At 49.3% G+C, this 12,867-nt stretch overlaps 1 non-coding gene across 1 annotated transcript; it reads left to right on the top strand.

Moving 5' to 3' along the window:
- Positions 1-2,463: 2,463 nt before the first annotated feature.
- Positions 2,464-2,537, top strand: trnat-cgu. Its single transcript has one exon. It is a non-coding gene; the product is annotated as a tRNA-Thr (tRNA).
- The last annotated feature ends 10,330 nt before the right edge of the window (positions 2,538-12,867 follow it).

Below are 12,867 nucleotides of genomic sequence, written 5' to 3'. Positions count from 1 at the left end.
AGATGATAATAATAATAATATTTACATTTGATACAACGCCATATCACGTCTTTGAGATGTCTCAAAGAGCTTCACAGAATATACTGCAAAGTGTAATGTTTTGTGTTTTGTGAGCGAAATGCAGCAGTCAATTGCGCACAGTAGTGTCCCACAAACAGTCTTGGATTGAATAACCAAATTATTATTTATTTTTAAAGGGATTATTACCCCCGTATGGAGTAAGGAAACTCGCCCAATGTTTCGCCCTGACCTAACCTGCTTGGGCATCGAACCCAGGTTCTCTCGCTTGCGAGGCAGTGCTCTAACCACTGAGCTCCAGGACTCCAGATGGGGCAATCAAACCTTCCTCAGCACATCCATCTGAATGCAGAAAGGGATTTGGACTTAAGATAACAGCAATAATTCTCTCATGAAACAAATGAATCATTGGTGTTTTTACGAAATCCTGTAAGTGCACAACCCTGGCTAGTAACAGTCGGGGTGCGGCTGTTTATAATCAATTCCACTATTGCTTAAAAACATTCCTGAGAAACAAATCAATTTGGAATCGAGGATAGTTTGCATTGTAAATCAGGGTGGTGATATAATCACTAGTGACTCAGGCGTGGGGAAGGGAAGGTTCAGGCAGCTGAAGATTGGGTTAGGGTTAGAGTTGGCTTCAGCCACTCTTTCTGATCACCCTAATGCAGTCGTTAATTATTATTATAATCAATAATAATCTTTGCATTTGATTTGGTGCATTTGATGTGTAGAGATTTCTCAAAGCATTTCACAGAATCTTACTGTAAGTTGTAGTGACTGATTTTTTGTGGGCGAAACGCAGCAACCAATTTCCACACAGCGATGACCCACAAACAGCCGTGGTCAATTTTATCTGGGGGTTGATGGCCAGGACACTGGGAGACGCCCTCCGCTTTTCCCAACAGCGCTGCAGGAGATCTTTAATGTCCAACTGAACAGGACACAGACGAGGAGTGAGTTGTAACTTGTGTAAATGTAACATAGCTACTACTTCCTACTGATATGACCCACCCATTGTGGAGTTCGATAGAGTAGATAGAGAGAAACTATTTCCTCCGGTGGGTGGGAGGGGATCCAGAACAAGGGGGGCATCATCTTAAAATTAGAGCCCGGGCATTTAGGAGTGACAATCAGGAGGTAGTTTTTCACCCACATTCAAAAGGTAGTGGAAAGCTGGACCTCTCTCTCCCTCTCCCAAAAGGTTATGGATTATGACTGGATCCACTCACATTGTCCAGACTGAGGTGGACAGACATTTGTTAGGTCAGTGTATCAGGGGATATGCGGCAAAAGCAAGTAAATGGAGCTGAGGTACAGTTCAGCCACGATCTTATAGAATGGTGGAATAGGCTCGAGGGGCTGAATGGCCGCCTCCTATTCCTATGTGAAATGTGTAGACATGAAACTACACCGGAAAGTTGCATAACAACTGCCTCACCCTTTGTCATACAATCATAGAATTATACAGCACAGAAGGAGGCCGTGCGGCCCATCGTATCTGTACCGGCTCTTTGAAAAGAGGTTTTCCAAATCAATCCCACTCCCCCGCGCTCTCCCCACACCCCTACAAACTTGTCCATCCCAAATAATTATCTACTTCTTGTCGATAACAACAAAAGTTGTGATGGAATCGCCTTCCACCGGCCTTTCAGGCAATGCATTCCAGATCCCAACAACTCGCTGTGTGAAAACATTTCTCCTCTCCTCCCCTCTGTTTCTTTCAACAGCTATTTTAAATCAGTGTCCTCGGGTTACCGACCCACCCACCAGTGGGGATAGGTTCTTCTTGTTCACCCTATCGAATCCCCTCATCATTTTTAAAACTTTTATTGAGTCCCATCTTAACCTTCTCTGCTCCAAGGAGAATAATCCCGGCTTCTCTGCCTCTCCTGATAACTGAGGTCCCCCATTCCTGGTACCATCCTGATAAATATCAGGATCTTATCAGGTATACACCTGAGGCCAGGACTGTGAATACAAATGGCAAACTTTCACCCATTCTACCTACTCTGGCAGCCAGGTCTCAGCACGTCGCTGTCGATAGAAACAAGAGTGTGTGGAGCTATTTCGACTGAATATAATCTCCAGCCCAAATCAAATCTTTGCGACTTCCTCCCGATGTCAAAGGCACTGTATAAAACGCAAAGATTATTCAGGATTTATAGTTCCGTGGCAGTGCTTCGGCGCTCACTGCCCTTCCTCCTGTACCGAGATTCTTATCATTAGGCACAAAGGTAAAGATCAGTCACATGGTCTCTATACCGCAAGGGCTGCCCTCATTTGATATTGATGTCAAGCAATGACTTGTAAACACAGTCCTCTGCCAAACAAAAGATAAATTCGAGCTGTGGTGCAATAGAGGATGACACCATCCGGATAGTCAAACCTTAATCAGGTCCTAATGATGAACTGTTTCTTTGTTGGTTCTGATTTATTTCTACAAGTCCTGTAGCTCAGTGGTTAGAGCGCTCGCCTCGTAAGCGAGAGGCCCTGGGTTTGATTCCCGGACGGGTCAGGTCAGGGCAAAACATTAGGCAAGTTTCCTTACACCCCACACACGCCTCTGTCAATTAGTGGATCGCTTTTCTGGGGGTTATAATCCCTCCAAAAAAGAAAATAATGTGGTCACTCAATTGACGACTGTTTGTGGGAAGTTGACCCTAAGTTTGTCCACAAAATATACAGTCAATTCAGTTCACGGTATATTTTGCTTTCAGATGTCTAAAAGATATAAGGCGCAGTATCGAATGCAAGGATTATTATTATTATTATAACCATATCAATTTCCAACTTCCTTAACCAACCTCAATCTAAACTCAGCAATGCCCAATTGCTTCTAAAACGTCCACCTATTGGTGGGTCACTGATTGAGCAAATCCTGCTAAATGATCTACATGAATCATCAGAAAGTACAGTTCAACCTTTGATCATAGAATCATAGAATTGTACAGCACAAAAAAGGCCATTCGGCCCATCGAGTCTGTGCCGCTCTCTGAATGGAGCAAATAACGTCAGTCCCACTCCCGGCCCTTTCCCCATAACCTGCAAACCCGTCCTCCGCAAATACCCGTCCACCGCAGTTTTAAAAGTAGTTATGGAATCGGCCTCGACCGCCCTTTCAGGCAATGTTCCAGATTCCAACAACTCGCTGCGTGAAAACATGTCTTCTCCCCTCCACTCGGCTTCTTTTAGAGACTATTTTGAATCTATGACCTCAAGTCCCCGACACACCCACCAGTGGGAACAGTTTGTCCCTTTCTATCCCATCAAATCCCCTCATGATTTTGAAGACCTCTATCAGGTCCTCGTAACCTTCTCTGCTCCAATGAGAATAATCCTAACCTCTCCAGCCTTTCCTCACCATCACGGTCCCTCATTCCTGGTACCATCCTCGTAAATCTCCTCTATACCCTTTCCAATACCTTAACATCCTTCCTATAGTGTGGGGCCCCGAACTGGGGCAGTGTTCTAACTGAGGTCTAACCAGTGTTTCTATGGGTTAATCATCACCTCCTGACTCTTGTACTCTATCCCCTATTTATAAAGCCCAGTATCCCATATGCCCTTTTTACAGCCTTATCTCCCTGTCCCTCCACCTTCAAGGATTCAGTTACCTGCCCCCCTCAGGTCTCTCTGTTCCTTCACCCCCTTAAGATTGTATTATCGCCTATATTGCCCCTCATTCTTTCTAACAAAATGCATTACCTCACATTTCCCCACATTGAAACTCATCTACAACCCGCAAGACAAACACCACGACCTGCCGATAGGATTCAACGCAACTCGGGAGCTTTTGGAACACTCAGTTGGTAGCGAACTCTCACCAAAGTTGTGGATTTCGACCATCGGATCTCTGTGCAGGTGACCATTCACCTCGTGGTGCTTTCCTGGTTTTCACTGGTTTCCTGGCCAAAAGGTCCCGTGGAGTCCTGGAGCGAGCGTTCCTGGGCGCGTCAGGGCAAAATTTCTGGAAGATGTGATAAAGCGCTATATCAAACGCAAGGATTATTATTATTTTATGTCCTCCCGCCATGAAACGGGCTGCAGAAAATGTAAGGATTATTAAGTGTCATATTCAATTTTAACAGGTTCCAGAACAAGACCAGTAACAAAACGACACAGAAAGCCGAGCGGGAAAGTGCTTTGTCATTTTTTTATTAGAACATTTGGAATGAAAAAGGAAAATACAATTTTGTTTGCAGAGCTAATACACAATTGTGGCCGTGGGTTTGAGAGAAAAAAAAAGCTATCACTTTGGCCACTTCCGAACGCCCCAAAACTGGGGTGAGAGAAGTCACGGAAGAGAGGGGCAGCATCTCTCTCGCTCCCTCCCTCCCTCCCTCCCCATTGGCAGGTTGGACACCAACTTGCTTTGAATACTTTGCTGCGTATTTAACCCTTAGTCTGTTGAGTAATCTCTTGTCAGTGACACAAGCAGTTTCCTCCGCGCCGCGTGTGTCCGCGATGCCAAAGTTTCCGTCACGGCAAAGGCGTCTCTCTCTCTCTCTCTCTCTCTGTGGCTTGTACAAGTGACCTTTCCCCGACGCCGCCAATTTCAACAGATTATCCAGGGGCGGTTCGCGACATTGGAATGCAGAAGGCAGTCCAGCGCGAAGCAACACGTTCACAGCCCGGATTTCAATGTGAAACCAATCGATTTGAAATTTTATACGACACATGTAAAGTAAGATCACCTCGCAGGAAAGTTCTCGTCAAAGCCGCCGCAGGTTTTCCTTCTCCACGCTCTGTCCCCGGCCGTGTCTGCTCCCCACACCGTAGCCTCCACATCTGTCCCATTCCCTCCGCTCAGTCCTCATTCCTGCACTCGTACCTTCTCTCTCCTCCTCCCTCCTTCCCACGACACTCTCTACTCAGTTCCCAAACCTTTCCAACCACAATCCATTAATTGCCATCAATATCATCCATTCAATTAGCTTCCCCCCACCCCCCCCCCACCCCATAAAGCTTGTCCCTATAGTGTCAGTGGACACAAGCAGAAACCATCACCATGTTTAAGGGTCTCCAAACCGAGCTGAGAATTCCATGTATCCACACACGGAAATTCCCAGAGATAGATTGTTGGAATGGAACGCTCTCTCTCTCTCTCTCTCTCCCTGGAGGAACACATCCTGCTTACCTAATTCCTGAGAGTATTAGGCACAGGTTGGCAAGAGCCAAGGTTTGGGGGGGGGGGGCAGAGTGTGCATTGGGGGTAACTCCTGGAGTCCAACCAGCTAAACCCACAGCTTGCCACTGAAAAGAATGAGGGGAGAGATAGTGAGAAGCAAAGCAACTCAATAGATCAGTTCCGAGGTTTCCCGTTCCCCGCCCTCCCCAGAGCCCAGCGCAGAGGGAATGTCATCCCCTGGTCGGCAGCGATGTGGATAAGCAGGCGCTTACCTCAGCAAACAACTTCAATGCAATAGGCACAAACCCATTCGGACGCAGCTATCTTTGTCCGGCTGCTGTACTCTGGCTCAGGAACCGCCGCTGACTGGGGTCTGACCTGTGGCTTAACCCACTTTAAGACAAAAGGGTTTTTGAACTAAACTTTGACACAATATTTGTTTTTAAAATGTTAAATGTGCTCTATCACCGACTGGATTACTTTTTTTTTTAAAAAAGTTAATAAATGTAAATAGAGGAAGGGGGGGGGGGGAATGGGTTAAAACTGCAAGATTTTATCCCCGAAAATCTATAAACCAGTGATTTTTTTTTAGCGTCAACACATTCCAATTATAAAGAATTTCCAACACAGTCCAATTGTGGAGTCCTTCAGCCTAGTGGTTAGAGCACTCGCCTCGCAAGCGAGAGGACCCGGGTTTGGTTCCCGGGCGAGTCAGGGCAAAACATTGGGCATAGTTCCTTACTCCCCATACACAAGCCTCTGTTTACCCCGGAATCCAGTTGATTGGCGGATTGTTTTTCCGGGTGTAATAATACTTAAAAAAAATCACTCAATCCACGACTGTTTGTGAGACGCTGCTGTACACAATTGGCTGCCGTGTCTCAGCCACAAAATATACGGTCAATACACTTTACAGTATACTTCTGTGAAGCGCTTTGAGACGTCTCGAAGACGTGTTAAGGCGCGATATCAGATGCAAGGATTATTATTATAATTTCATGAAATAAATGCATTGGCCTGAGCTCTATCAACAGCAATTTGGAAACTATATACAGTGGAAAATAGTCTGTTTAAGGTACAGGCATTAAGACATTTTTTCTTTTTAAAAATCCCTCACGAACACGAGTAAACTGACTCTCTGGCCCTACACACTTCCACGCAAAGTCTTCGGATAAATAAAGCCTTTTTGGCTGGTTCAGTCATCCCCAGCCCTCGATTTCTGCTCTCTCTCTCAGCGCTGTACCTGACTGCATCAAACCATCTATCTCCCTTCACGAGCCGCTCATTTAGCATAAACTCACCCGTACCCTCCCCTCCCTCCCTCCCTCCCTCCCTCATGCTCTCTCCGGCCGGCTCCACGGACGATGAAAATGCAAGTTGGCAAGATGTCTGGTTTGACCAATTCGCAATTCACTCCCTCCCCCACGTCAGGTTCCGTGCAATGCACTCGAGGTGTGACCCTCAACGTGAAAAGGCTCATCGATCAACAGACTGCAATGGCCTAACCTCCTCGGGAAGCTGAGGACGCTGGAGGTGTTCCCTCACGTCTGAAGTTTAGAGTGACTCAGTTCTATCAGGATTCCCTTTTGCTCACGTCCAGTGGTCAATGAGCTATATATCTAGGTTTTTTGGGGGTCAGCTGGATGTCTGGCACATGCGGAAACCCATCACCGTTGCTTAAGAGTCTCCAACCCAAGCTGAGAATTCCCCACATCCCACCTACACATGGAAATCCCAGAGACAGATTGTTGGAATGGAACGTTCTCTCTCCCGGGAGGGACGCTTCCTGCTTACCTAATTCCGGAGAGTATTAGGCGCAGGTTGGTGAGAGCCAACACTTGGTGGGAGCCCAGAGCGTGTATTGGGGTAACTGCTGGAGTCCAACCAGCTGAAACCACACACAGTTTGTCTGGCCAAGCTTTCCCGCTGCTTGTCCAGCGAGGACCATCCTCCCCGTTAGTTAGTTAGTTAGTTAGGGCTTTGGCTGCAGGGTCAAGAGGAGCCTGAGGGGGAGGATTCTCTGCCCCAGTGACTGGTCTGCACTTCCAGGTCCTGCCGATGAGCCGGGCCGGGCCGGGCTGTCATCACACATCTGGTTAGTTGCAAGTGGAACATGCCAAGCCTCGAGTAGCCAAACAACACACTGGTCTAACCAGACCCCGGCACAGACACATCACGCTTCAAAAACAAGGTGCCATCAACCGCAGATACTTCTGTTTTCCTGAACACCCATCTCTACCGAGGCTGCAATTCCTCTACAGATTGGCTGACCACTCACTCGCTCACTCGCACCGTTTATCCCAAAGAAGCAGTTCTGAAACCCCTTCCTGTCGTGGATGAAGGAAAAAAAAATACCCCCCAAAAAGGGGTTCTCTCTGGCGCTTATTGCTGGCCGTTTGTTTGTAGAAAGGCGGAAACGTTTAGTCAGCAGACAGACAGCCATCTATAGCTGGTGCTGGTGCAGCAAGGTACGCTGTGTCGATTAATAAAGCACTTTTATGCAGAAGTTGCTGTTCCCCCCCACAACAAGGAACAAATGGCACGTAACAACATGAGGCGGGAGATTGGGGTGTGCGCGATTACCCGTTACCACTGACGGCTTGGAAGAGGTCAGGCCGAGCGGGGTTGTGTGAGATTAGTGGGCATATTAAACAAAAAACTGACACCTTTCCACCCCTCACCCATGAACAGCCGGTCAGTTGTTTTAAAGCCACCTTTTCTCTTGTTGTTCAAGTGAGACCACGTTCCCCAAACCAGTAAGTTGAACAAAAGTAAAGCAAAAATAAACTCTGTGTCTCTCCCTCCCTCCCTCCCTCCCTCCCGCGCACACACAGCCCAGTCTCATTAAAAGGCGACGAATGCCAAATTAGCAGCATTGTGGAGGTCGGTCGGTCGGTCGGTCAGTCAGTCAGTCAGTCAGTCAGTCCGCTAAGCTGGGAGCCGCAGGCTGAGGTGCAGTTGCTATGATCCTGGAGTGTAGTCCTGTTCTGTACGCCATTGGCACTGGCTTCTGCTGCTGTTGTAGTGTTTTGTGACCCACTGTAGAGGCAGAGGAGGGCTCAGGCAGTGGACGTGCTGGTGTGAGGGGAGCCTGAGGAGCCCCCACTGCTGCCCGCACTCCTCATCTGTGCGTGGAGCTGGGACAGCTGCTCCTTGTTGGCCAGTGACCTCAGGAGGGAGTTCTCTCGCTCCAGCAGCGAGTTCCTGTCCATCAGGTCCTTGATCTGCTCCTTCAGCACCTCCACCTCCTCGCGCACTGCGTACATCAGGTGACTCTTCACCAGGTCCTGCGCAGCACAGAGACAGTGACTTTAGGAGAGAGAGACACACACACACACTCCAGATCCTGCACAGCAGAGACAGCGACTGTGAGAGACACACACACACAAGGTCCTGCACAGCACAGACACCGCGACTCAGACAGTGTGTGTATCTGTGTGTGAATCCTGGAGCGACTGAGACAGGGCATACTGAGGGCACACACATGTACACAGAGGGCAGTCACACACACGGGCAGACACAGATACACACACGCAAAGACACACCTGGTTACAAGTCTTTTGCCAGACTAATGCTATGAGACGTTCAGCGACACCCCAGACAGCGTGAATTAATATTTAGAAGCCTGGCCCAGCAAACAGAGTCCCTGCAATAAGTCCTCACGCACACGGCAACAGTCTACAGACTTACTTTATAAACAGATTCTCCCTCAGGCATACCAGCAGACCAGTGTAAGACAGACAGGGTACTGGGCATAGTCAGCGAGTGATGGGTTTGGCTGCTGTAGAGCGGATGGCTGGGTTTCAAGCTCGTTTTCCTTTATATAGCGTATATTAATACTTGTTTCGGGGCCACCAATGATACAACGAAGACAAGTCGTGGCTTCCTGTTTGTTCAGTAAGTATCTGGGGCTCGACACCACCACAGAGGGAAGTGCTGACCACAGACGCACACTCACACCCTGAGCTCATGCCCTGGGGAGAGGCGTCACCAGACCTGTCACCAGACATGGGGTGAGGAGCAATGACAAATCAAGTCTCTCAAAGCGACCCTAGTCACCCGGCACGCGACACGCTCTGTGGCTGAGCGCTGCGAGACCTCCGTCCTCCTGGCGTGAGAAGGTGCGATAACTTAATATAATAACCTTTGAATTTAATACAGTGCTCCACAGGATACACTGTGCGCTTTATGGGCAAAATCCGACAGCCAATTGCGCAGTGACTTCCCCACAAACAGTCGTGGATCGAGTGACCATTTTTTTTTTTTGAAAGGGATTATTATCCCTGGAAAGCGATCCGCGAATTGACTAACAAGTGGGTTCTTACTTACTGCTCGTAAACGTGTGTGCGCGTGGAGTAAGGAAACTCGCTCAACGTTTCGACCCGACCCACCCGGTCCTCTCGCTTGCCAGGCGAGGGCTCTAACCGCTGAGTTACAGGGACACCACAACAGGAGGAGCCGCAAAACACTACACGGGCGCAAACTAAACTGCTTGAACAACAGGCATTTGCCAGACTGGGGGTGGGTGTGCGTACATACGTGTATGCTTGTGGGGTGGGGTGGGGGACGGGGGACGGGGGGTGTTGGGGGAGAGAGAAAGAGAATAATCACTCAAATCTCATCGGTCAGAGCATTCAAAATGAAGGGGGTACGAAGTACATAGAATGAAAGATAGGCTTTGAAGGCAGAGTGTTGGCAAGCGACGTGTGCAGGTGAGACTTACACGAACAAACACCGTCGAGCTTTGCCAGCTGTCAGCCGCACCCTTAGTAACCGCCACAGTCCAAGGCAGAGCCACCCATCTGCACGTCTCGCACATTGCTTAGGTACCTTCCGGGCCCCACCTCTCACGCAGACGCACAACAACAACAACAACAACTTGCATTTATATAGTGCCCCTCGTGCAGGACAGCGTCCCAGAGCACCTCACGCTCACACGCGCGCACAAACCTACCATGGCCTGTTCAATCTTGTTGTCGATGGCCACCATGCTGTTGCTGGAACCACTGCGAGAGAGAGAGAGAGAGAGAGAGAGAGAGAGAGGGTTTGGTCATTAAAATAAGAATAATCGTTGCATTTGGTGTCATCAAGTTGTTGAGACGTCTCAAAGCGCTATATTGTAAGGAAATGGACTGTAGGAAACGGAAGGTGGTGGAAGTCTCGACGAGGGTTTTGGCTGCATTGGGGGTCAAAGTCCCGACCTGGGGCTTGAACCCACAACTTTCTGACTCGGAGGCGGGTGTGACCGACTCGAGCCGCACTGGGGAGAGGAAAGGCTTCGAACCACAACCGAAGGCTTCGCAGACATGGACGGAGGCAGATTTGACGATAAGTTCAGACTTCACAACATTGGGAGCCGCAGAACTGTTCCGAGTTCGGTTTATCCCGTCCGTGCGTTGTTCAGGATTATAACCGGATCCAAGACTGCTCCGGGAGCTTTCCACACGTCAGACCCGCAAACCTCCCTCCCCTGACCCTCCCTCCTCCCTCCCTCCCTCCCTCCCAGCGTCCTGCCCGGCCAACAGGCAAATTCAGTAAACATAACCCCAGTGAATCAGTCGTTCATGACCCTGTGTGTAAAACAGAGAGAGAGAGAGAGAGAGACAAAGAGAGGACTGTGAGAGAGAGAAAGAGGGAGAGGGAAGGAGAGAGGAGAAATGAAGAGAGTGTGTGTGGGGGGGGGGGGGGGGGAGACGCAGGAAAGATTTAGTGACCGTATTTCAGAGTTATCCTAAAAGAAACAAATAATAATAACGCGGTCACTCAATCCGCGACTGTTTGTGGGGACGTCGCTGTGCATAATCGGCCGCCGCGTTTCGCCCGCAAAACACACAGTCACCGCGCTTCGCGGTGTATCCTGTGAAGCGCTTTGAGGCGTCTCGATGACGTGATCAGGCGATGTATAAAATGCCGGGGCTGTTATTATTATGATTATTATTATGATTACGATTACTATTGCGTGAGCCGCTTTGAGATGTGGCGAAGGGATAAGAAACTCGAGTCACGTTACAGATGTCGTCTTAAAAAAAAAATTTGCTGAGCGTTCGCGAGCAAAAAAACCGACAGAATTTAAACCAAAGTAACCACACGGAGACGCAGACCAGAGCAATAGATACGACACACTGCTGCGCGCAATTGGCTGCCACGGCTCGCCCACAACACACAGTCACTACACTTGACAGTATATCCTGTGAAGTGCTTTTGAGACTTCTCTCTGTATCAAGTGCAAGGATTTTTATTATTATTACGATCACTGTAAACCGCCACCCGCAGCGGTGCAATGCTTCCGTTACAACTGCACACAGCCCGAACCCTGTGCACTGTAACTTGTCAATAATAATCATAATAATCATAATAATAATCCCGGCACTTGACACGGCGCCTCATCACATCTTCGGGCCGTCTCGAAGCGCTTCACAGAATACACCGCTAAGCGCAGCGACTGACTGCGCATTTTGTGGGCGAATCGCGGCAGCCAATTGCGCACAGCGACGTCCCACAAACCGTCGTGGATTGAGCGACCAAGTTTTTGGGTTTTAAAAAGGGATTATTACCCCCGAGAAAGCGATGCGCCAATCAACGAACCACCGGGTGGGTTCCCGCCGACTGCTGGTAAGCAGAGGCGCGCGGGAGAGTGCGGAGCGAGGAAACTGCCCAGGAATCAAACCCGGGTCCTCTTACTTGCGAGGACTCGAACCACCGAACCACCGGACGGCACTGCAGTCTGTAGCTCAGCACTCGGTGGACTTTAACGCTCAGTCGATCCGCAGAGGCAAAGCCCAGAAACACTGCGTCACGTCAACAATAATAACCTCTGCATTTGGTATTATTTTGAAAGTATTAATACCCCCAGAAAAGCGATCCATCAAATCAAATCAACTAACAAGCGGCTTCCTACTATGCGCGGGGGGGTGTCAGGAAACGTGCCGAAGGTTTCGCCCCGACCTGACCCACCCGGGAATCGGACCCAGGACCTCTCGCTTGCTCTGATCACTACCCTGCAGGACTCCACCACCTGCTTTACCTGTGGAAGAAGAGCAGGAGGGAGAGGAGGTTTGTGTCGGCGTTGTGGCTGTCGGGCTGGGTTCTGGCGGTCAGTTTGTCCGGGCTGAGGGTCTGATTGCCCAGCGTCTTGGAGCCTCGCTGTCCGAGGGCAGAGGACGAGCCCCTGAGGTGGTTCTTGTTGCTGAACCGAGGCTCCACGGGCAATTCGTACGTCGAAAGCATCGCTCTCACCGACCGGGGACAGGGAACCTACGGTCAATCCGCAGCTAAAGCTCTCTCTCTCTCGTTCAAGCAGAAACTAAACGAGAGACGCAACGCCAAGATACACCGATGAGGAACTTCGGGGTTTAAACGGGACCTTGTGTCACTGTGCGAGTCACACACACACACACACACACACACACAGCTGCCGCTCTCCTGCAGGAAATAAACTTCCTCGGACACTGTTAGCTTTCCCGCTGGCTTTGTCCCTGTGCTGAGGCCAGGTTCGTGCCGAACAACTCACAGAAACTACGTCGCTCACATGTTTTATAAGCATTGGCTGGCAACCGCAGCGACTCCTCCCAGCTCCTGCCAGCTCCGCACTGCACACTAATTGCTTGACCCATTACAATGGCTCTGGACACCATTTGATCTCATGTGAGTGACTGATTCGGGCACTAAAAACACCAGAGAAGATTTTAGACAGAACGGCAACAGCAGCAGCTCTGAGC

The sequence above is a fragment of the Callorhinchus milii genome, unplaced genomic scaffold (assembly GCF_018977255.1).
Source record: "Callorhinchus milii isolate IMCB2004 unplaced genomic scaffold, IMCB_Cmil_1.0 Scaffold60, whole genome shotgun sequence".
NCBI classification, from domain to species: Eukaryota; Metazoa; Chordata; class Chondrichthyes; order Chimaeriformes; family Callorhinchidae; genus Callorhinchus; species Callorhinchus milii.
Note: the sequence above shows the minus strand (reverse complement) of the source record. Positions and strands in the feature narration are given on the sequence as shown.